The sequence below is a fragment of the Schistocerca americana genome, chromosome 5, assembly GCF_021461395.2.
Source record: "Schistocerca americana isolate TAMUIC-IGC-003095 chromosome 5, iqSchAmer2.1, whole genome shotgun sequence".
Classification (NCBI taxonomy): domain Eukaryota; kingdom Metazoa; phylum Arthropoda; class Insecta; order Orthoptera; family Acrididae; genus Schistocerca; species Schistocerca americana.
Genome location: NC_060123.1, coordinates 78,394,352 through 78,416,327, shown reverse-complemented (window position 1 = coordinate 78,416,327; position 21,976 = coordinate 78,394,352).

The window sequence follows — 21,976 nt, the reverse complement described above, 5'->3', positions numbered from 1 at the left end:
TGAACCGTCACCCACAGGCCACGCACGTGCTTTCGTGCTACGGTGCCTATTCTGCTACACAGGACGAATCCCATTCATGCCCACTGGCAGTTCCTTACCTGTGAATGTATTCAGGTCTGTTAGCACTCACGGTGAAATATAATGCCGTAATCTCTAGTTATCATGCGTCGCTTACCTATGACAAAATGGTTCAAATGGCTCTGAGCACTATGGGACTTAACTTCTGAGGTCATCAGTCCCCTAGAACTTAGAACTGCTTAAACCTAACTAACCTAAAGACATCACACACGTCAATGCCCGAGGCAGGATTCGAACCTGCGACCGTAGCGGTCTCGCCGTTCCAGACTGTAGCGCCTAGAACCGCTCGGCCACTCCGGCCGGCTTACCTCTGACACTATAGCACAAACAACAATTGCAGCTATAAACTGAAACGTGCAAGCACAAGCTAGGAGTTCGGGAGAGGGAAGGTGCCAGAACACACGTCACCCAGAAAAAAACCGTTACTTAACGAGTTGTAACTATTTTTATTTTATTTTAAACACTCGAAAGTTAACAATCACGAATGTTGTTGTTGTTGTTGTGGTCTTCAGTCCTGAGACTGGTTTGATGCAGCTCTCCATGCTACTCTATCCTGTGCAAGCTTTTTCATCTCCCAGTACCTACTGCAACCTACACCCTTCTGAATCTGCTTAGTGTATTCATCTCTTCGTCTCCCTCTACGATTTTTACCCTCCACGCTGCCCTCCAATACTAAATTGGTGATCCCTTGATGCCTCAGAACATGTCCTACCAACCGATCCCTTCTTCTGGTCAAGTTGTGCCACAAACTTCTCTTCTCCGCAATCCTATTCAATACTTCCTCATTAGTTATGTGATCTACCCATCTAATCTTCAGCATTCTTCTTTACCATCACATTTCGAAAGCTTCTATTCTCTTCTTGTCCAAACTATTTATCGTCCATGTTTCACTTCCATACATGGCTGCACTCCATACGAATACTTTCAGAAATGACTTCCTGACACTTAAATCAATACTGGATGTTAACAAATTTCTCTTCTTCAGAAACGCTTTCCTTGCCATTGCCAGCCTACATTTTATATCCTCTCTACTTCGACCATCATCAGTTATTTTGCTCCCCAAATAGCAAAACTCCTTTACTACTTTAAGTGCCTCATTTCCTAATCTAATTCCCTCAGCATCACCCGACTTAAATCGACTACATTCCATTATCCTCGTTTTGCTTTTGTTGATGTTCATCTTATACCCTCCTTTCAAGACCCTATCGATTCCGTTCAACTGCTCTTCCAAGTCCTTTGCTGTCTCTGACAGAATTACAATGTCATCAGCGAACCTCAAAGTTTTTATTTCTTCTGTATGGATTTTAATACTTATTCCGAATTTTTCTTTTGTTTGCTTCACTGCTTGCTCGATATACAGATTGAATAACATCTGGGAGAGACTACAACCCTGTGTCACTCCCTTCCCAACCACTGCTTCCCTTTCATGTCCCTCGACTCTTATAACTGCCATCTGGTTTCTGTACAAATTGTAAATAGCCTTTCGCTCCCTGTATTTTACCCCTGCCACCTTTAGAATTTGAAAGAGAGTATTCCAGTCAACATTGTCAAAAGATTTCTATAAGTCTACAGATGCTAGAAACGTAGGTTTGCCTTTCCTTAATCTTTGTTCTAAGATAAGTCGTAAGGTCAGTATTGCCTCACGTGTTCCAGTGTTTCTATGGAATCCAAACTGATCTTCCCCGAGGTTGGCTTCTACTAGTTTTTTCATTCGTCTGTAAAGAATTCGTGTTAATATTTTGCAGCTGTGACTTATTAAACTGATAGTTCGGTAATTTTCACATCTGTCAACACCTGCTTTCTTTGGGATTGGAATTATTATATTTCTCCTGATAACGACATCCTCTTGAGTAGTCCCCGCCCGGAGATTCGAATGGGGGATTATTTTACCTCCGGAATATTTTACCCAAGAGGACGCCATCATCATGTAATCATACAGTAAAGCTGCATGCCCTCGGGAAAAATTATGGCTGTAGTTTCCCCTTGCTTTCAGCCGTTCGCAGTACCAGCACAGCAAGGCCGTTTTGGTTATTGTTACAAGGCCAGATCAGTCAATCATCCAGACTGTTGCCCTTGCAACTACTGAAAAGGCTGCTGCCCCTCTTCAGGAACCACACGTTTGTCTGGCCTCTCAACAGATACCCCTCCGTTGTGGTTGCACCTACGGTACGGCTATCTGTATCGCTGAGGCACGCAAGCCTCCCCACCAACGGCAAGGTTCATGGTTCATGGGGGGGGGGAATCACGAATGAATAGTAGAAAACACCTAAAATGTGTGTAAATTGAGAAACTTTAAGTTGAGGTTTAACATCGTAATATCACGTAGAGCTTCTGCCTCAAATGAACAGAGAAAAGCGCTGTATAGAATCAGGCCTTGCTCAGACAGAAAAGGTCTCACTAATACATGATCAAAAGAAAAATACATAAATCATCACTAAACGTTTAGTCAGCGCAACTAACACCTATAAGCTCAGCAAGTGAAAACTACATACGAACAGTTGTAAGATTATGTGAAAGACATTGAGGTGGACAAAGTCACGTGATACCTCCTAATATGGTGGCGGAACTCCTTTTTCCCGACGTAATGCAGCAACTCGACGTGGCATGGACTGAACAAGTCTTTGGAAGTCCCCTGCAGAAATACTGAGCCATGCTACCCCTCTAACCGTCCATAATTTGGAAAGTGTTGCCGGTGCAGGAGTTTGTGCATGAACTGACGTCACGATCATCTTCCATAAACGTTCGATGAGATATCCATCGGGCGATCAGGGTGTCAAAATCATTCGCTCCAATTATCCACAATTTTCTTCAGACCAGTCGCAAAGAATTGACTCCCGGTGACATGACGCATGGGTGTCCATAAAAATTCCATCATTGTTTGAAACATGAATTCCACGAATGGCTGCAAATGGTCTCCAAGTAGCGGAACAGACCGGAGGACCCAGTCAGTTCCATGTAAACACAGCCTACACCATTATGGAGCCAACACCAGCTTGCACAGTACCTTCTTGGCAGCTTGGGTGCATGGCCTCGAGGGGTCTGCATCACACTCGAACCCTTCCGCCATCTCTTACCAACTCAAACTGGGGCTCATCTGACCACGCCACTGTTTTGCAGTCGTCTAGGGTCCAACCACTATGGACACGAGTACACGAGAGGCGCTGCAGGCGATGTCGTGGTGTTAGCAAACGCACTCACGGCAGTCGTCTGCTACCATAGCCAATGAACGCCAAATTTCGCCGCACTGTACCGCCGGACACGTTCCTGGTACGACCCACGTTGATTTCTGTCGTCATTTCATGCAGTGCTGCTTGGATAACCCTACGCTAGCGGCGCTGCTCTCAGTCGTTAAATGAAGGTCGCGAGAGGTAATGACTGCAATCTGGTATTCTTGGCACACTCTGGATTCTATGGATCTCGGAATATTGCATTTCCTAACGATTTCCGAAAAGGAATGTCCCATGCGTCTAGTTTCAATTACCATTCCACGCTCAAAGTCTGAATTCCCATCGTGCAGCCATAAAAACGTCGGAAACCTTTTCACATGAATCATCTGAGTTCAAATGGAAGCTCCATTAATGCAATGCCATTTTATACCTTGAATACGCGATACTGCCCATCTGTATATTTGTATATCACTATCCCACGAACTTTGTCACTTCAGTGACTATCCTTCAGGGAATTTTTTACTGAACTCTTTAAGGTGGATTCAAATGACTCAAGTTAGTTCTACAAAAGAATGTATGGATTAAAATTTAAACAACTCAAGGCTTCAACTATAACAGCAAACAGTAAAATTAATACTGAGTACAGAAATGAATTATACATGGCGAGCACAGGTAAATTCATGAATTACAAATTGGGCTCTAATTCGATGGACAGAAAGTCCTGTGACATAAACAGACAGAAACCTTCAGCAACGCAAGTTATTCAAACTGAAACGGGTTAACTCTTTCAACAAAAAGCAGGTTAAGCTCACACGTGAGACACATTGTATTAAGAACCCTGTGGCATAGCGAATAGCTCCGAATAATTCTTCACACAGCCTACACACAATTCACTAAAGAAGTGCAACCAACGATGGTAACCACAGATCGGTAATCCCACTTTACCCGTGAATTTTGTAAAAGTAATTAGCAGACTAGTTCCAGGCCCATATTGCACCAAAACCGAGCGTCATGCTTCTTGGGTTATGTAAGTTGGTGCAATATGCACTGAGGTGCCAAATGTGATGGGACAGCGATTTGCACAGGTAGAAATGGCGGTAGTATCGCTTACACAAGGCTTTGGCGGTGCTGTCAACATGCAGTCGGGTGAACCATGTGAAAAGGTTTCCGGCGTGATTCTGACCGCATAACGGGAGTTACCAGACTCCGAACGCGGAATGGTAGTTGGAGCTAGATGCTTGGGAATTCCATTTCAGAAATCGTTCGATACGAAAATTAGTCTACTTTGTTTAATTTCATTCGCTTATGTATGTTACTGTATTTTGGGATAAATCTTCCGATTCTAAAAGAATATTTTTGACGCTGGCCTCTCAATATGTATATTCTTTACTGTCGTTCCTAGTTAACAATAACAGCTTTTTCCCAAGAATAAACAGCTTTCACTCAGTTACTATTCGGTAGAAATCCAACCCGCTTTTGGATCGGACTTCCTTAACTCTACTGCAGAAAGGTGTGCAGTATACTACTGCACCCATTTTCAATAAGCTGCACAAAATTCAAAAACCTTAGCAATCCACGTGCTTTCAAATCGAAACTGAAAGGTTTCCTCATGGGTCACTCCTTCTATTCTGTTGAGCAGTTCCTTGAAAACTTAAGCTGATTTTTATGTTATATTGTTGATTGCGTTTACTTAAACTTTTAAACTTATGGCTTACCTTTTTTGTGTTCATAAACGTTTTATTTTTATCTGTTATTACTTTTATATTGTAATTTCATGTACTTACACGTTCCATGTACTTGGAGATTTGCTCCTCAATTTGGTCCTACGGAACTTGACGCGTAAAAGAAAATATCTACGAATGCCGTACAATGTAATAGACCAGTAGTATGTGCCTTTTGGATTACAGACAAATAGTTATCTGTGCGCCAGATAGGCGAATGGTAGGCCGCAGACTTATTTTTAGTTATTATTATCATTACTATTATTTAGTCAGTGTAGTTATTCTACGTAGATTTTCCCCACTTCAGTAGCGTAATGCTTAGTTATTACGAACGCATTTCAAATCGTGTTAAAATATTGTGTACTTTATTAACGCCAGTTCATGTGCAACGTTTGGTCTCTTCTTTTACGTACACAGCACACTAAAACAAAATATCAAATAAATAAATAAATGAATTCCGAGATTCATAGCGTCAATAGTGTGCCGAGAGTACCAAATTTCAGGCATTATCCCTCACCACGGACAACGCAGTGGCTCATGGCCTTTCGTAACGACCGAGAGCAGCGGAGTATGCGTAGAGATGTCAGTGCTAACAGACAAGCAACACTGCCGTGAAACAACTGCAAGGATCAATGTAGGATGTACGGCGAACGTATCCATTAGGACACTGCGGCGAAATTTGGCGTTAATGGGCTATGGCAGCAGACGACCGACGCGATTACCTTTGCTAACAGCACGATATCGCCTGCAACGGCTCTCCTGTGCTCGTGACCATATCGTTTGGACCTTAGACGACCGGAAAATCGTGATCAGGTCTGATGAGTCTCGATCTGAGTTGGTCAGAGCTGGCGAAATGCTTCGACTGTGGCGCAGACCCCGCGAAGCCATACATCCAGGCTGTCAACAAGGCACTTCGCAAGCTGGTGGTGGCTCGAGAATGGTGTGGGCAGCGATTACATAGATTGGACTGGGCACTTTGGTCCAGCTGAACCGACCATTGACTGGAAATTGTTATGTTCGGCTACTTTGTTTTCAGCCATTCATGGACTTCAGGTTCGCAAACAACGATGGAATTTTTGTTGATGACAATGCACCATATCACGGAGGCACAGTTATTCGCGATTAGTGTCAAGATCATTCAGGATTCCAGAATGAGATTTTCACTCTGCAGCGGAGTGTGCGCTGATATGAAACTTCCTGGCAGATTAAAACTGTGTGCCCGACCGAGACTCAAACTCGGGACCTTTGCCTTTCGCGGGCAAGTGCTCTACCATCTGAGCTACCGAAGCACGACTCACGCCCGCTACTCACAGCTTTACTTCTCCTTCGCAGGAGAGCTTCTGTGAAGTGTGGAAGGTAGGAGACTAGATACTGGCAGAAGTAAATCTGTGAGTACCGGGCGTGAGTCGTGCAGTTTTGATCAACAACCACGATGCTGTATGTCCCAAAATATTTATAAATAATTCCGTGTGCCTTTCCGTGAAATAAACCGAACCACAAATTACTTTTATCCTTGGGACCAACGTAATACTTTCACGCTCACAATCAACTCCTTAACAAAATTGTGCAGACATTTTATGCGAGACGCAGTGTTCGCGAAGCTCCTTATGGGATCCAAACAACGCCTCTAGGCTCACATACGTGGGCGTGACCAGTAGCGTTTGTCCGTTTTTGATGTTAAATGGCGAGATAGTGCCTCTGCCAGAGGGTACGCTCGCTCAGTCTCAAAAATTGCAAAAGGCAGCGATGAGTACGGACTATCATATTACTATGCCATAATACCAAAGACAACGATACTCCTTACAACGCGTAGAGTATGTATATGTATGGAGTAAGCATCGTCTACATCGCATGTCCCCAACACCAAACCAGACTAGTCACGTGATTTTGGGACGACGCTGCTTGTCTACAATTCGCTGTAACAACGAAACTTGAATATTAAACATATTAGCCTTGACTGAGCTTTAGTAACAGTTGTGTCACAGTACTGTTGTTGCTACGGATATAAAGAGAAGCATGAGAAAGGAGGAGAACTTACTTTTCGTAGGTGTGTATAACAAACGTCTAACTGCAAATGTCATATTGGTGTGAGGTACTTTGTATACTGAAAAATATCGAGAAACGGTATTATCAAGTCCTGTGTTGTAGAGATAATTTTTGCGATCATATGTTCAGTTGTCTACGAGAAAAGTGCTAGATAAATTTGCTAGTGTGATTGACTAAACTGTCAGAAAGTGTATAAATTTATCCATGACAGTCTGATTAATTTCCTCTAATTTATGCAGGTTCTCAAACATTTGTGTATATCTAAGTTTCCCTGTATGAGTCAGACCCGTATACAGTGTCACTGTAACGTAATTAACTGGAACCATTTCGAAAACAGAATCAGTGCAATAGAAAACCTAAAGAAAAGTATTGTCGGCCGTTATTCCCTTTATTACTCCAAAATTCGAGCACTGATCTTGTATTCTTTATTTTTTTGCGTAATGTATGGTTTTACTTTTCCTGTGAGATGGCGGAAAGATGTTACAGATATTTTACTTATCTGTAAAAAGCAGAAGGGTAAATAAAGAAAATATTATAATAATAATGGATAAGCAGATGGTGCAAATCGCTTACCGCATTTACTGAAACAATGCCATAGTTCGAAATACGGTGTTTTTTTATTTTTTTTACTTTATTTTTTTATTTTACCCTTCTGCATCGTCTAAGGTGTCATTGTTACTTAACTAATTAGAAAAGAGATTCGACACTATGAATAAGCGCAATAGAAAACGCAAAAGTAATTGAAGTGGAATCTGAGCCATGATATTGTGGCGAAAAAGCACAATACCATTGCTCTTCACATCTTTAAGCCAGCTTCAGTTCCTGGTGTCAAACTGTTAAGATGGCTGTAAAACAAAAACGAAAAAGTTCCACAGTACTTACGAAGGTAATCAGTCTGTAGCAGCGAAGTAATACGCTAAGGGCTATACGGGATATAATGCGCCGTCCCTAAATCGCGTAACTTGAGTTACAGTAGTTGTTGCAGACAGAATTCTCGTTCTGCGCATCTGAATACTCACTCCACAGATATTTGTACTTTATGTCAAATCGTCGATGGAATAGATGGGACGAGAGTCACTATGGGTGCGATGAGATGGCTTCGTTGGGTAAAGATGATTCCAAGGATCTTCCTGACAGCTGCCGTGAGGCTGATACATCGATAGAATGAAGGTTCACATGGCTCTAAGCACTATGGGACTTAACATGTGAGGTCATCAGTCCCCTAGACGTAGAACTACTTAAACCTAACTAACCTATGGACATCACTCACATCCATGTCCGAGGTGGGATTCGAACCTGCGACCGCAGCAGCCGCGTGGTTCGGGACTGAAGCGCCTAGAGCCGCTCGGCCACCGCGGCCGGCTAGGATGAAGGGTTGCAAGGGAGGTTTATCAGAGTTCATGAAGAAGTGATCCAATACTCAAACTTATTTTACACCGATGAGCCAAAACATTGGAACCACTTGTTTAACAGCGTGTTGGTCCACTTTTCCAATACAGTACAATAGCAGTTCTGCTTGGCTTGGAAGTCCTTCATAGGTTTCCAGAAGTATGTCGCACCAGATGTCCAGTCATAGGTCATTAAACTCCATCAAACTACGGGACGGTGGCTTGTGGGCACACAGTTGGCGCCCGATATGTGTTTTAATAGATATAGGTCAGGGGCATTTGCCGGCTAAGACGTCAGCTCACTATCATTCTCCTCAAACCACTGTAGTACGATTCTGGCCTTGCGTTGCGGAGAGTTATCCTGCTGGAAGATGTTACAGCCGTAGGGGGAGACTTCAAGCATGAAGTGATGCAATAATGGTCACTTAGTTCACTGCAGTCATGGCGTCTTCGAGTAGTAAGATAGGCTCGATAGTAATCCAACTCAGTGTAGCCATAGCACAATTCTGCTCTCACCGGACAGTATCTGTGGCGCGGTGTACGTTTCAGGCAGCCTTCGCCTGGATGACGTCGTGAGACATGACCCAGCCATCGACATGGTGTTTAAGAAATGCGATTCAATCGGCAGGTGACACGTTTCTATTGATCGACGATGAAAACTCAGTGATGCTGTGCCCACTGCAATCGTATCTGACCATTAATTGGGTCAGCACATGAACACGTAGGCGTCGTCTAATGTGGAGCTCCACGTTCGACATTGGCCTTCTGCTCTTTCTGCTACCATATTAGTGCAGCTTGTGATCACACATTTTTCTAAACTTGTGTTCACACAGAGTTTTTTGTGAGCAAATTTTAATGACTTCAGTAGAAATGTCCCCGAAAATAAAGCCGCAAGATGACGACCATAAGAGAAAGAAAATGGCCTTAGAAATGAAATGTAAAATCATTGAAAAACGCGAACGTGGTGTGAGCATTGCTGATTTAGCACGCACATACAGTCGGTATACATAACTGTATATTATGTCCATTTCGTGGATGCGAATGATGGGTGGCGAGAAACAGTTGCAATGCTTGATCCCTGGTGTGTGCGGTGCGAAGTTTGGCCATCTGCTGCCTGAAGGTTCTGACAAAACCTTTCGCTTCGCCGTTTGACTGTAGATGGAACGGTGCACTAGTTAGATGCTGTATGCCATTGCGTTCACAGTAAGTTTCAGATTCGTATTACGTGAACTGAGGGCCGTTGTCCCATAATATGACTTCAGGCAAACCTTCTGTAAGTGGGCTGCTTCTTTGTTGGCAGCGCTGTGTAGCGCTTTGCATTGGATCTCTGACTGAGCTTTCTTTGTAAGAGACTCTGTGGCTGGTTGGACTCGTTGTTGGAAGTTAATCGCCAGCAGTGTTGGGCAGTTGGAAGTTAGTCGCCAGCAGTGATGGAAGTACTGTGGGGCAGTTGGATGTGAACGGCCAGCAGTGATGGATGTTAGATGTGAGAAGTTAGCATTGATGGAGGGTAGAGGTCTGAAGTATTAGCGAAGAAGATTGAAAAATATTCATGATTATATATTTTTGTACTGGATGTCAATGACGATTTATGTTCGTGTTTGAACCGGATGTCACATTATTAAGGTAAAAAATACATTATTTGGTTTGCAACAAAATCTTGCCTTTGCTAACTGTTGTGTCTAGACAAGACAGCCTAGACACAATGAGAGGAAGCCGAAAGACACGCGCTTAAATTCACGCAGGCTGGTGTGAGAACAGGATACGTAATGAATGCTATAAAGAAAAGTGCGTAGCTTCTGGAATACTTAACTCAAATCCATAATTGTATAACATCGCTCTTGTACAGATATAATCTCCATTTCAATATACTTGGTGATGGCGCCTTGCTAGGTCGTAGCAAATGACTTAGCTGAAGGCTATGCTAACTATCGTCTAGGCAAATGAGAGCGTGATTGTCAGTGAACCATGGCTAGCAACGTCGGCTGTACAACTGGGCCGAGTGCTAGTAAGTCTCTCTCGACCTGCCGTGTGGCGGCGCTCGGTCTGCAATTACTGACAGTGGCGACACGCGGGTCCGACGTATACTAGCGGACCGCGGCCGATTTAAAGGCTACCACTTAGCAAGTGTGATGTCTGGCGGTGACACCACACTAACCACATGCCTATTAGTAGTTAGTAGCTTGAGTAGTTAGAATCTTTTATTTAACTGGCAGTATTGACGCTTGTATTGCAATAGTTTGCGCAGTGAAGGTTTTTGTGAGTAAGTGCTTAATGAAATGTATAGGTTATTCTTAGAATTTCTTTTTAGTCAGGGCCATTCTCTTGAATTAATTATCTGAAGTCAGGTTGTAATTTTTTTGAGCAGTCAGATGGCGTTGCGCTAGGATATTGTGGGTCTCAGTCATTTAGCAATTTACGTACAGCCACTCTCATTTAAATAAAAAAATTTCACATCGAGGCAAAAAACAGAGGACGTTGTCGAGTTCACTGGCACAGGAAAAGGAAACTTGCTGCAAGAAAAAAATGGTTCGAATGTCTCTGAGCACTATGGGACTTAACATCTTAGGTCATCAGTCCCGTAGAACTTAGAACTACTTAAACCTAACTAACCTAAGCAAATCACACAAATCCATGCCCGAGGCAGGATTCGAACCTGCGACCGTAGCAGTCACGCGGTTCCGGACTGAAGCGCCTAGAACCGCACGGCCACCGCTGCCGCCTTGCTGCAAGTGTCTACCAGAATCAACCAACGAGTGTTCCAAAAAGGTCCCACAAAGTCTATGTGCACACGTTGCTATGCTAATTGCGACTTAGGCCAAGCAAAGAATTTTTGTGGCGGAGCGGACTGATTTTCAGCGCATGCGTGTCACTGTGACGTCATCCGTTGTAATTGTGTGTCCATACCCTGCGAAGTACAGTGTCGACGCGCTAACTGTTTCGTACGAACAACCCCAAATATTGTGTCTCCATGCTCGTCGTCAAATGTGTGGAGTCTGGGAACCTTACATACCCGGTTCGCTAGACAAACAGTTCAAACAAATCGTATTACTGGGTTTTATTACAAAAAGTAAATGACAATACTTAACTTTGACAATTGCACAGATGTGATGCAAGCAAAGGGCGACATACGAAATATTAAATCTTCTTCTTAGTTCCCGACTGGCATGCAGGCGCTTGACTTCACGCCGTAACGCTATTTGAACGGTGTGCGCCGAAACACCTGTGCCTTGCACCAGCATTGTGATCTGTCGTCAGATCTGCCACAGACCGCTGCCTGTCCTGAAGTACACAGTGGGAGATCCTCCGACCGCTATGTGTTCCGATGAGACGGGGACGCCCGATACCACGCGGCCTAGTCGTCATTTCAGCATCTTTCAACCACTTTCCACAGATACTCACGACAGCACTATGCCAACAATCTACCAACTTCGACGTTTCAGGGATTCTAGTTTCCAGCAGCAGCGTGACAACGTCCGCTTTGTCAAAACCGTTTATATTAGTAGATTTTCGAATTTTCGGCCCGAGTCTTCACTATTTTGAATACCCATTCGTCTATAGTCAATCTACGTTCTTTCCTTACTGAGTCACGTGCCCGCAACACCAACAGGAGGCATTCAACCTTACGTTGTCAAATCTTTACCTACTAAATCTCTGTTGATCCTTTATGGACAGTGGACATCAGCTGGTCAAGTAATTATCAATGAAATGCTGCAGCAGCCGTATGATTGAGATGTCACTTTATTTTATTCTGGCTACCAGTTTCGGTATTCCACTACACTATCTTCAGGCCCGATATGCGTCTCTCAAAAATAAAAGAGATTGTCATTCAGTGCCACATATTCTTGGAGTCGTGAATTAAAACCGTATTGCAAGTGCTTCATTGGAAGACCTGATTGCGTATTTCAGGTGCTTCATTCGGAGTCTTGATCTACATCTACATGATTACTCTACAATTCACACTTAAGTGCCTGGCAGAGGGTTCATCCAACCATTTTCATACTACTTATCTACCAGTCCACTCTCGAATGGCGCCTGGGAAAAAGTAACACCCAAATCTTTCCGTTCAAGCTCTGATTTCTCTTATTTTATTATGATGATTATTTCTCCCTACGTAGGTGGGTGTCAACAAAATATTTTCGCATTCGGAAGAGAAAGGTGGTGATTGAAATTTCGTAAATAGATCTCGCCGCAAAGAAAAAGTCTTTGTTTCAGTGGCTGCCACCCCAACTCGCGTATCATATCAGTGACACTCTCACCCCTATCGCGCGATAACACGAAACGAGCTACCCTTCTTTGCACTTTTTGGATGTCCTCCGTCAATCCTACCTGGTAAGGATCCCATACCGCGCAGCAATATTCCAGCAGCGGACGGACAATTGTGATGTAAGCTGTCTCTTTACTGGGTTTGTCGCATCTTCTAAGTGTTCTCCCAAAAAAGCGCAGTCTTTGTTTCGACTCCCCCCCACAATATTATCTATGTGGTCTTTCCAATTTAAGTTGCTCGTAATTGTAATTCCTAGGTATTCAGTCGAATTGACAGCCCTTAGAGTTGTGCTATTTATTGTATACCCAAAATTTATCGGATTTCTTATAGTACTCATGTGGATGACCTCCCACCTTTCTTTGTTTAGTGCTAATTGCCACTTTTCGCACCATACAGAAATTCTCTCTTAGATCATTTTGTAATTGGAATTGATAGTCTGATGATTTTAACAGACGGTAAATTACAGTGTCATCTGCAAACAATCTAAGGAGGTTGCTCAGATTATCACCTAAGTCATTTATATAAATCAGGAACAGCAGAGGGCCTATGACAGTACCTTGCGGAACGCCAGATATCACTTCTGTTCTACTCGATGATTTACCGTTTATCACTACGAACTGTGACCTCTCAGAGAGGGAATCACGAATCCAGTCACACAACTCAGACTATACCCCATACGCAATTTGAGCAATAGTCGCTTGTGAGGAACGGTATCAAAAGCGTTCTGGAAATCTAGGAATATAGAATCGATCTGAGATCCCTTGTCGACAGCATTTGATTGCACGGTATCCAGGAATATATGGCGCTGTATGACAATATCGTTTATTTTGAGACATGCATATTGTGGTGTCACCGCCAGACACCACACTTGCTAGGTGGTAGCCTTTAAATCGGCCACGGTCCGTTAGTATACGTCGGACTCGCGTGTCGCCACTATCAGTGATTGCCGACCGAGCGCCGCCACACGGCAGGTCTAGTCTAGAAAGACTCCCTAGCACTCGCCCCAGTTGTACAGCCTACTTTGCTAGCGATTTTTTTTCCTTTATTGGTATTTTAATACCTGAACAATCAGGTAGGCTGTTAGCGGCATGCTACGCCGCTCTTCAGCCATAGTGTTGACAATAACAGTACACAGAGTGGGGAATTAGAATGAACATAGTGACGGACAAAAAATAGTGGTCACAGATACACAAAAACACGGAGCCGCTCACACTCGACGATAACGACACTGAAAACACGTTGACACGGCGCACGTAACGCTGATGAATCCGACGGCACAAGTGAACGTAGAAACGTGACGGCGGACACTAAAAACACAAAACGACGTCACACGCACGAGACACTGATGGCGATGATCTCCGGCGCGCGAAAGTCCACGTAGAGTGTGCGAGTCTGGGGACCTGCCAAGATGGGAAGAAGGGTGAGGGGTGTGGAGAGGGACATGGGAGGAAGAGTAGAGGGACAGGGGACGGGAGGCCCAGGGGAGGAGTGGGGAGAAAGGGAGGAGGGAGGGAGGGTGCCCAAAGGAACAGACACAGGAAGAGGGAGGGAGGATCAAAGTTGGTAGGAGGGGTAGATGGAGGGGAGGAGGACATCATCAGGGAGGGGGAGCTGGCGGAAGCCACCTTGGGAGAGGGTAAGGAGGGTGGAGAGATGGAGACCGGGTGGGACGTGGGAATACAGACGCAGCAGCGGGCGGGTGTGGGAGAGGATGGGTGAGACAAGCGGATGAGGAGGACTGAGGTTGCGGGAGGTGTACAGGATCCGTATCCTTTCAAGGAAAAGGAGGAGGTGGGGGAAGGGGATGAGATCATACAGGATCCGCGTGGGGGAGGGGAGACGGATGCGATAGGTGAGGCGGAGAGCATGGTGTTCAAGGATTTGTAGGGATTTATAAAAGGTAGGGGGGGGGCGGAAAATCCACTCCAGATGGGCGTAACAAAGGATAGGGCGGATGAGGGATTTATAGGTGTGGAGGATGGTGGAGCGGTCCAGACCCTACGTACGGCCGGAAAGGAGCTTGAGGAGATGGAGTTGGGAGCGTGCCTTGGCTTGGATTGTCCGGAGATGGGGAGTCCAGGAGAGGCGATAGTCGAGGGTGACGCCAAGGTACTTAAGGGTGGGAGTGAGGGCGATAGGACGACCATAGATGGTGAGATAGAAATCAAGGAGGCGGAAGGAAGGGGTGGTTTTGCCTACAATGATTGCCTGGGTTTTGGAGGGACTGACCTTGAGCAACCACTGGTTGCACCAAGCGGTGAACCGGTCGAGATGGGATTGGAGAAGGTGTTGGGAGCGCTGCAGGGTGGGGGCAATGACAAGGAAGGCGGTGTTATTGGCAAACTGGAGAAGGTGGACGGGGGCTGACGGCGGCGGCATGTACGCCATGTACAAGAGGTACAGAATGGGGGAGAGGATGGAGCCTTGGGGCACACCGGCGGAGGGGAAAAAGGAGTAGGAATCAGTGTTAGGGATGGTGACGTAGGAAGGACGGTGGGAGAGAAAGGAGCCGATCAGACGGACGTAGTTAATGGGAAGGACGAAGGTTTGGAGTTTGAAGAGGAGACCGGAATGCCATATGCGGTCATAAGCACGTTCGAGGTCCAGGGAGAGGAAGATCGCGGAGCGACGGGAATTAAGCTGGTTGGAAAGGAGATGAGTGAGGTGAAGGAGAAGGTTGTCGGAAGAGAAGAACGGCCGAAAGCCACACTGGGTAACGGGAAGGAGGCGGTGCTGGTGGAGATGCTGGTGGATGCGTCGGGTGAGGATAGATTCCAGGACCTTGCTGAAGACCAAGGTAAGGCTGATGGGACGGTAGGAGGAGACAGCAGACGGCGGTTTACCAGGTTTAAGGAACATCAGGATACGGGAGGTTTTCCACAGGTCGGGGTAGTAACCGGTGGACAGGATTACATTGTAGAGCCTGGCCAGAGTGGAGAGGAAAGCGACAGGAGCTTAACGAAGGTGACGATAGGTGACACGATCATGACCAGGAGCAGTGTTGCGTTTTGTGGAGAGTGGAGCAATGAGATCCTGTGTAGTGATAGGAGCATTGAGTTCCGTGTGTGCAATGTTGTCCAAGTACTGGAAACCAGGTTCGAGGGGAGGGACAGAGGTGTCAGTTCGATTGCGGACGTCCGGGAAGAGGGAGTAATCGAACTGGGGATCATCAGGGATGGAAAACACATCGGAGAGGTAGGAGGAGAATTGGTTGGCTTTACTAAGGGTGTCAGGGAAGGGGTGATTATCATGGAGAAGAGGATAGTAGAGGGAGGGTTTAGTTCCAGTAAGGCAACAGAAGGCTGACCAGAACTTGGACGAGTTGATAGGTTCAAAATGGTTCAAATGGCTCTGAGCACTATGGGACTTAACATCTGTGGTCATCAGTCCCCTAGAACTTAGAACTACTTAAACCTAACTAACCTAAGGACATCACACACATCCATGCCCAAGGCAGGATTCGAACCTGCGACCATAGCAGTCGCGCGGTTCCAGACTGAGTGCCTAGAACCGCTAGACCAGTTGATAGGTAGGGTAGCATTTAAACGGGTGCATGTCTGTCGCCAGTCCCGGCGTTTCTTAGCTGGAGTTGCCGGTGGCGACGTAGTGTGTCCGGGTCACGCGTGCGGAGAAAGGCGCGGTAGAGACGGCGGGATTGACAGAGGAGGAGGATGGCCTGTGGGGGTAAGGTAGGACGGTGGGGATGGCGGGTGACAATAGGGACGTGGGCCTCCACGGCCTCAGACAAGGTCTGCTGGAGAAAGGAGGCAGCGTGGGTTACATCATCAGGGTGGTGGTAGGTGAAGGGGTGGCTATCGACCTGGGTGGAAAGGGTATCCTGGTAGGCATTCCAGTTGGCACGGGAATAGTCATGGACGTACTTAGGGGGAGGGTCATTGCGAGGGTCAGGGTGGGGGGGACGACCATCTGAAACGGTGAGGAGGACAGGGAGATGGTCACTACCAATAGGCTCCGGGACATCCACTGTTATGCGGCCAAGGAGGTTGGGGGAGGAAAGGATAACATCGGGAGTGGAGTTGGATTCGGGACGGGTGTGCTTGGGGATGGGGAGAGGAACTGATGCCACCGCCGTAACTGGGCGGCGGAACGACTACGGATGTTGAGGTCGGTAGCGATCACGTAGGAGGAGAAGGTACGGTCACTGTGGGAGAGGCAGTCGAAGGGAATAGGGGCGTTAGGGCGGACATAGATGGTGGCGCAGGGAATGGTAAGGCCGGGGAAGAAGAGACTAAGGATCAGGTGTTCGGAGGGGTCGGGAAGGAGAGGTTGGAGCCGAGCGGGACCTGGCGGTGGTGATGGAGCCGAGCGGGACCTGGTGGTGGTGACCAATGGCAACTCCGCCACGCGCAATCAGGAGGGGATTATCGGAGTGGTGGAGGAGGTAGGGCGAAGTGTGGATGGTGTGTTGGGGTTAGAGGAAGGTTTCATTGAGGAGGAAGGCATTAACGTGGTGGGTGGCAAGGGTGTGCAGGAAGAGGTTCTTGTTGGCGGGAAGGGAGCAGATATTGTTGAAAAGGATATGGTGCTGTCGCACCATGTCAAGGATTTAGACAAGGGTGTCAAGATGGGGGAAGGTGAAATGGGCCTGATTGTTGGAGTAGGTGGCGCACATTTTGAGTTGGAAAATGGAACGGGCGGCGAGGGATATCTGTTGGAGAGTGTGGGGGGGGGGGGGCTGAAAAGGATGAACATTCTGAAAGACGATGGTGAGGAATCTGATGATGTACTCAGCGGTAGGGGGTGGGCGAAGGGAATTGCCAGGAGGGGTGGAGGCGTCCAGAGGACGGACAGGGACGGTGAGTTCAGGAGTGGTCGTAGGGGGTTGGGATTTACACTTTTGGGAGTAGGTGGGATGGTGGAGATTGCAGGTATTGCAGGAGGGAGGGGATTGAAGGTTAGGGCACTGCCAGAGGAAGTGTGCTTGCCTACAATGTGGGCAGGTGGGGGCCTCGCGGCACTCGGCTGTTGGGTGTGCTTTATAGCGCAGGCACCTCTGGCAGCGCAGGGATTGAGGAGGGGAATGGGAGGGGTCGACCTTGTAGCGCTGGTTGAAGAGGAGGGCACCCTCCTTCAGGAGACGGTCAATGGAGGGGGCGTCCTTGGAGAAAACCCGCATAAGGTGGGTGGGGCCGGCCGAGTTGAAAATGCGGTGGACTGCCCACACCTCAAGTGTGGGATGCACCTTGAGCTCCACCAACACCTCCTCCTCCATGATCGTTGGGCTAAGCCGAGTGATCACGGCTGTGAGGGTCGGTGGGCGACGCGGGGTTGGGGTTGGTGGGTAGGAGACGGAGAAGGAGCGGGGATGAGGGAAGTGTTGCGGCCAAAACAGGTGTTGGGGAGGCGGGAGAGGATGTCAGTATGGAGGGTTGGGCTGGGGGAGGAGATGAGAACGGAATCCCATCTGGGAGTGAGGAGACTGATGGGGGCACCAGGGAAGTGTTGGCGGAGGAGGAGGGAGAGATTCCGGGCCTCGAGAAGGGAAGGATCGGGATGGGAGAAGAGGTATTTGTATAAAGAGGGGGGGAGGAGGAGGAGGAGGAGGAAGAGGAGGTGGAGGGAGCAGGGCCAGGCGGGGAGACATCCATGGCATCCTGGGGGAGGGGAAGGAGGACAGGGAGGGGCCTTTTTGGGAGCGGAGGAGGTGGTGGTGCCACTAGGGCATCTAACGGCGGCAGAAGGGTGGGTGGTGATATGAGGGACGGGAGCTGCAGGGAGGTGGCGGGAAGGGGCAGGTTCCGGCGTGGACGCAGCAGTCGGCGCCGGAGATGGTGACGGTGAAGGCGACGGCGACGGCGACGGTGGTGGCGGTGATGGCGAAGGCGATGGGGAGAGTTGGGCATGGGCAGTGGCCCGACGGGCCACCACCCTAGCTGGCGCTGCAGTGACAGGCTGGGGGAGTGGGGGGAAAGGATCAGAGAGAGAGGAGCGGGAGGAAGAAGCTGGAGATGGGGCGACAAAGAGCGAGAGCGAAGGGAGAGTGAGAAGAGGTGGGATGGAAAGAGGGGGGGTGTGACTGGGCACACCATGTTATGGTGGTGGTGGCGGCGGAGGGGGAAGTATAAACTATGGCTGTGGTGGTAGTGGTGGTAGTGGTGGTGGGCGTGGGGGCTGACATGACGACAGGGAGAAACAAAAACGCACAGGACGAAAAAGAAAGGACAAAAACTGGGGACAGACGGAGATGGAGACGGAGGAAGACGAAGACGGACGAAGACCAGAGTCCCATGCTGCTGGCGCTGGCGCTGATGGCGACGACGGGTGGCAGGTATGCCGCAGCTGCTGCTGCTGCTGCTGCCGCTGCCGCTGCCGCGGACGGGGCCGGGGCCGCTGCCGCTGCTGCTGCTGCTGCTGGTCTGGCTGGCTGGCTGGCTGGCTGGCTGGACCGCTGCTGCTGCTGCTGCTGCTGCAGGAGGGCTGGCTGGCTGCTGCCAGCTGGACTGCTGCTGCTGGCCGGGACCGCTGCTGCTGGCCGGGACTGGGACCGCTGCTGCTGCTGCTGCTGCTGCTACTCGGCTGGCTGGCTGGCTGGCTGGCTGGCTGACTGTCTGGCTGGCACCTGAAAAACCTAGCACTTCGATTAGTGCTGGAAAGGCACAATCGAAGGGCGGTATCCTTGCGGAGTACCGCCGGAGATTTTGCTAGCGATGGTTCACTGTCTACATACGCTCTCATTTGCAGATACCACAGTTGAGCATAGCCTTCAGCTACGTCATTTGCTACAACCTAGCAAGGCGCCATATTCAGTTCCTATAATTACTTCAAGAATGTATTCTGAACAGATAATTTTGTGAATCATGTACCGTCAAGAGAGATGTTCATCATTAATTGATTAAAGTTAGGTATCAAACCAATTATGTCCGCTTTCTGAATTCTCATTCCTTGTCATGTTCCAGACCTCACGTCAGCATAGTTCTTCCCTCTTCACGCCAGCCTGCCTGAGCTAAAACGCGTGCATTTCGGCCTCCACTCGTAACACGGTGTTGGCTCTTCTGCTAACACAAAATATATGGGGTCTGAAGATGCCGTAGTGGAATGACGAAACTGGTAGTCAAAATAAAATAAGATAACAGTTATATGGATGCTGGCGAATTTCATTGTTAATTTACCTACTAAGTCCGCTCTACAATCCCTAGACGCCTGCTAAGGATGATGTGAAACTGCCTGTACATGTGGATCTGTGAGTACCTTCTTGGGAACAGTACAATTTATTGGAGTAGGGTCTGTACATTGGAAAATCCTACTGTAATACACTCACGATACCTATTAAGGAACCCGTTCGTTTGCTCCCTGTTTGCTAATGGATATCGAAAAAATTTAATGTCAACATTTTGGCAGTGGCGTCAGTCTGAATTTCGTGCGACAACGCACCTACCGGATGGGCGCAAATTGACTCGGCTTATGAAGTGGCGTTGTGTACGCAGAGGATTCGAGAGTCCTGTCCTCCGCGTCACACCCCGGCCCGCGACAGGGTCCCGGGATAAGCGGCCACGCAGGGGCGCCCAGGCAGCCGAACTGTACAAACAGCCGGCGCCCGCTATCGACCAGTGAGCCGCCGGCCGCGGTTTTGATTATATTAGCTCAGATCGGCGACGCGCGGCGGGCACTGTCACTCCCAAAAGGAATATTTATGGCCCAAATGAATATTAATGGTCCGCTGACGGTGCCTTTGTGTCGGCTGCCCCGGGCCATTCCGTCGCGTTTAGCAGCGTCACGCGCGCGCACCGCGCGCCCGCACGCAGCTGCGCGCGTCGCGTGCGGTCAATCATGATTCGGCGCCTCGCAGAGCCCCGGGGCTGCGGCCGGCCAATGTGTCGGCATTTTTGTGCCGTGATTTTCGCCCCGTGCGACAGACGGAAACAAATGGCGCGGCGGCAGCGGATGCTCGCGTCGGGTCCGCTGTCCCCAGCTTCTAAGTTAGTCAAACTGTGTGACGATGTTTGATGTCGAATGAGTACTAATCACATTGCTTGACATTTAAGTCAGAACACCCTGAAGGCGGTGTGGAACAAAACTAAAAGGATATGAGGTTGCACTTCATTCCAGGTTATTTATTTACGCTGCCGGAAAAAAAAAAATTAGGGCACTCTTTCCGCTTCCGAGGTAAGAGATATCGAATCAAGCTGAAACACCCATATTAGCACGTGGTGTAGCCTCCACGGGTGGCAATACAGGCGCTGCCTCTGGCTTCCAGTAGATCTTACAGATGGTGAATACAGTCCTGGGATACCTTATTCCACGCCTGCTCGAACTGTTCACGTAGTTCTGTAAGAGTTGCTGGTTGACGAGCCGCACGACTCACTTCTCGTCCCATCACATCCCTCCTGTTTGCCAGGGAAACTGCTGCACGTTTTACAGAGCACGTTGAGTTCCACGGGCAGCGTGTGGGCGAGCATTATCCTGTTGGAACAACGCTTCGCCTTTCTGTTGGAAGAACGGGAAAAGAATGGGTCTGTCAACATTCTTTACTTACCGAGTGCCGGTCAGCGTCCCTCCAGAAACACCAAAGGTAAACGAGATTTGTAGCTTATCGCACTTTAGACCTGGGGCAGGACCAGTGTGTATTAGGCGAGTGGACACTACGAGACAGCGCTCACCGGGCCTCGCTGCTGCAGTGGTAAACGCACATAAGAGTAGCAAGTGGGCACTGATGGGCGACTAGCATCTCGTGTGTAACATCGTACATCAAGTGCGACAGTGAAGAATTAATATTGTGAGCCAGGCTGCTTGTGCACTTAGACACGTACCTCTACAGTTCGGCTTAACTCTTAGAGGACTTGTGTTGCGCCTAGATTTGCCTCGGATTAAGTATTGTCCAGTGAGAAAATCTAGAATAATTTCATGCCTTACGATCCGTATACTGGGCGATTCTTATTAAAGCTTAAGAACGCGCGTAGCGACGTAGATAATGCCGAGACAAGTAATTTAACGTAAGACACATGTGGCCGCTAAAGTCGGGAAATACCCCAAAAGTGGGTGGCAAGTGTTGAACATATGGCGTTATGGGTTTTACCATCCCCTCTGTAAACAACAGAGGATCGCACTCAACCGTCAGAGACGATAGGGACACACAAGAACTTGTGGTGTCACGTGGAAGCCCATCTAATGTATGACGCGATTTATTCAATTGATATGAATGTAATGTAAACCGAGAAAATACTGTCTGAAATATTATGAGTCGTTTTGTCGAGTCTGATAATATTTTGTGACAAATATTGTAAATATTGCCATTAATCTCAGAGATAAAGAATACGATATTTCAATACATTCCATGAAAGCATGCAACTT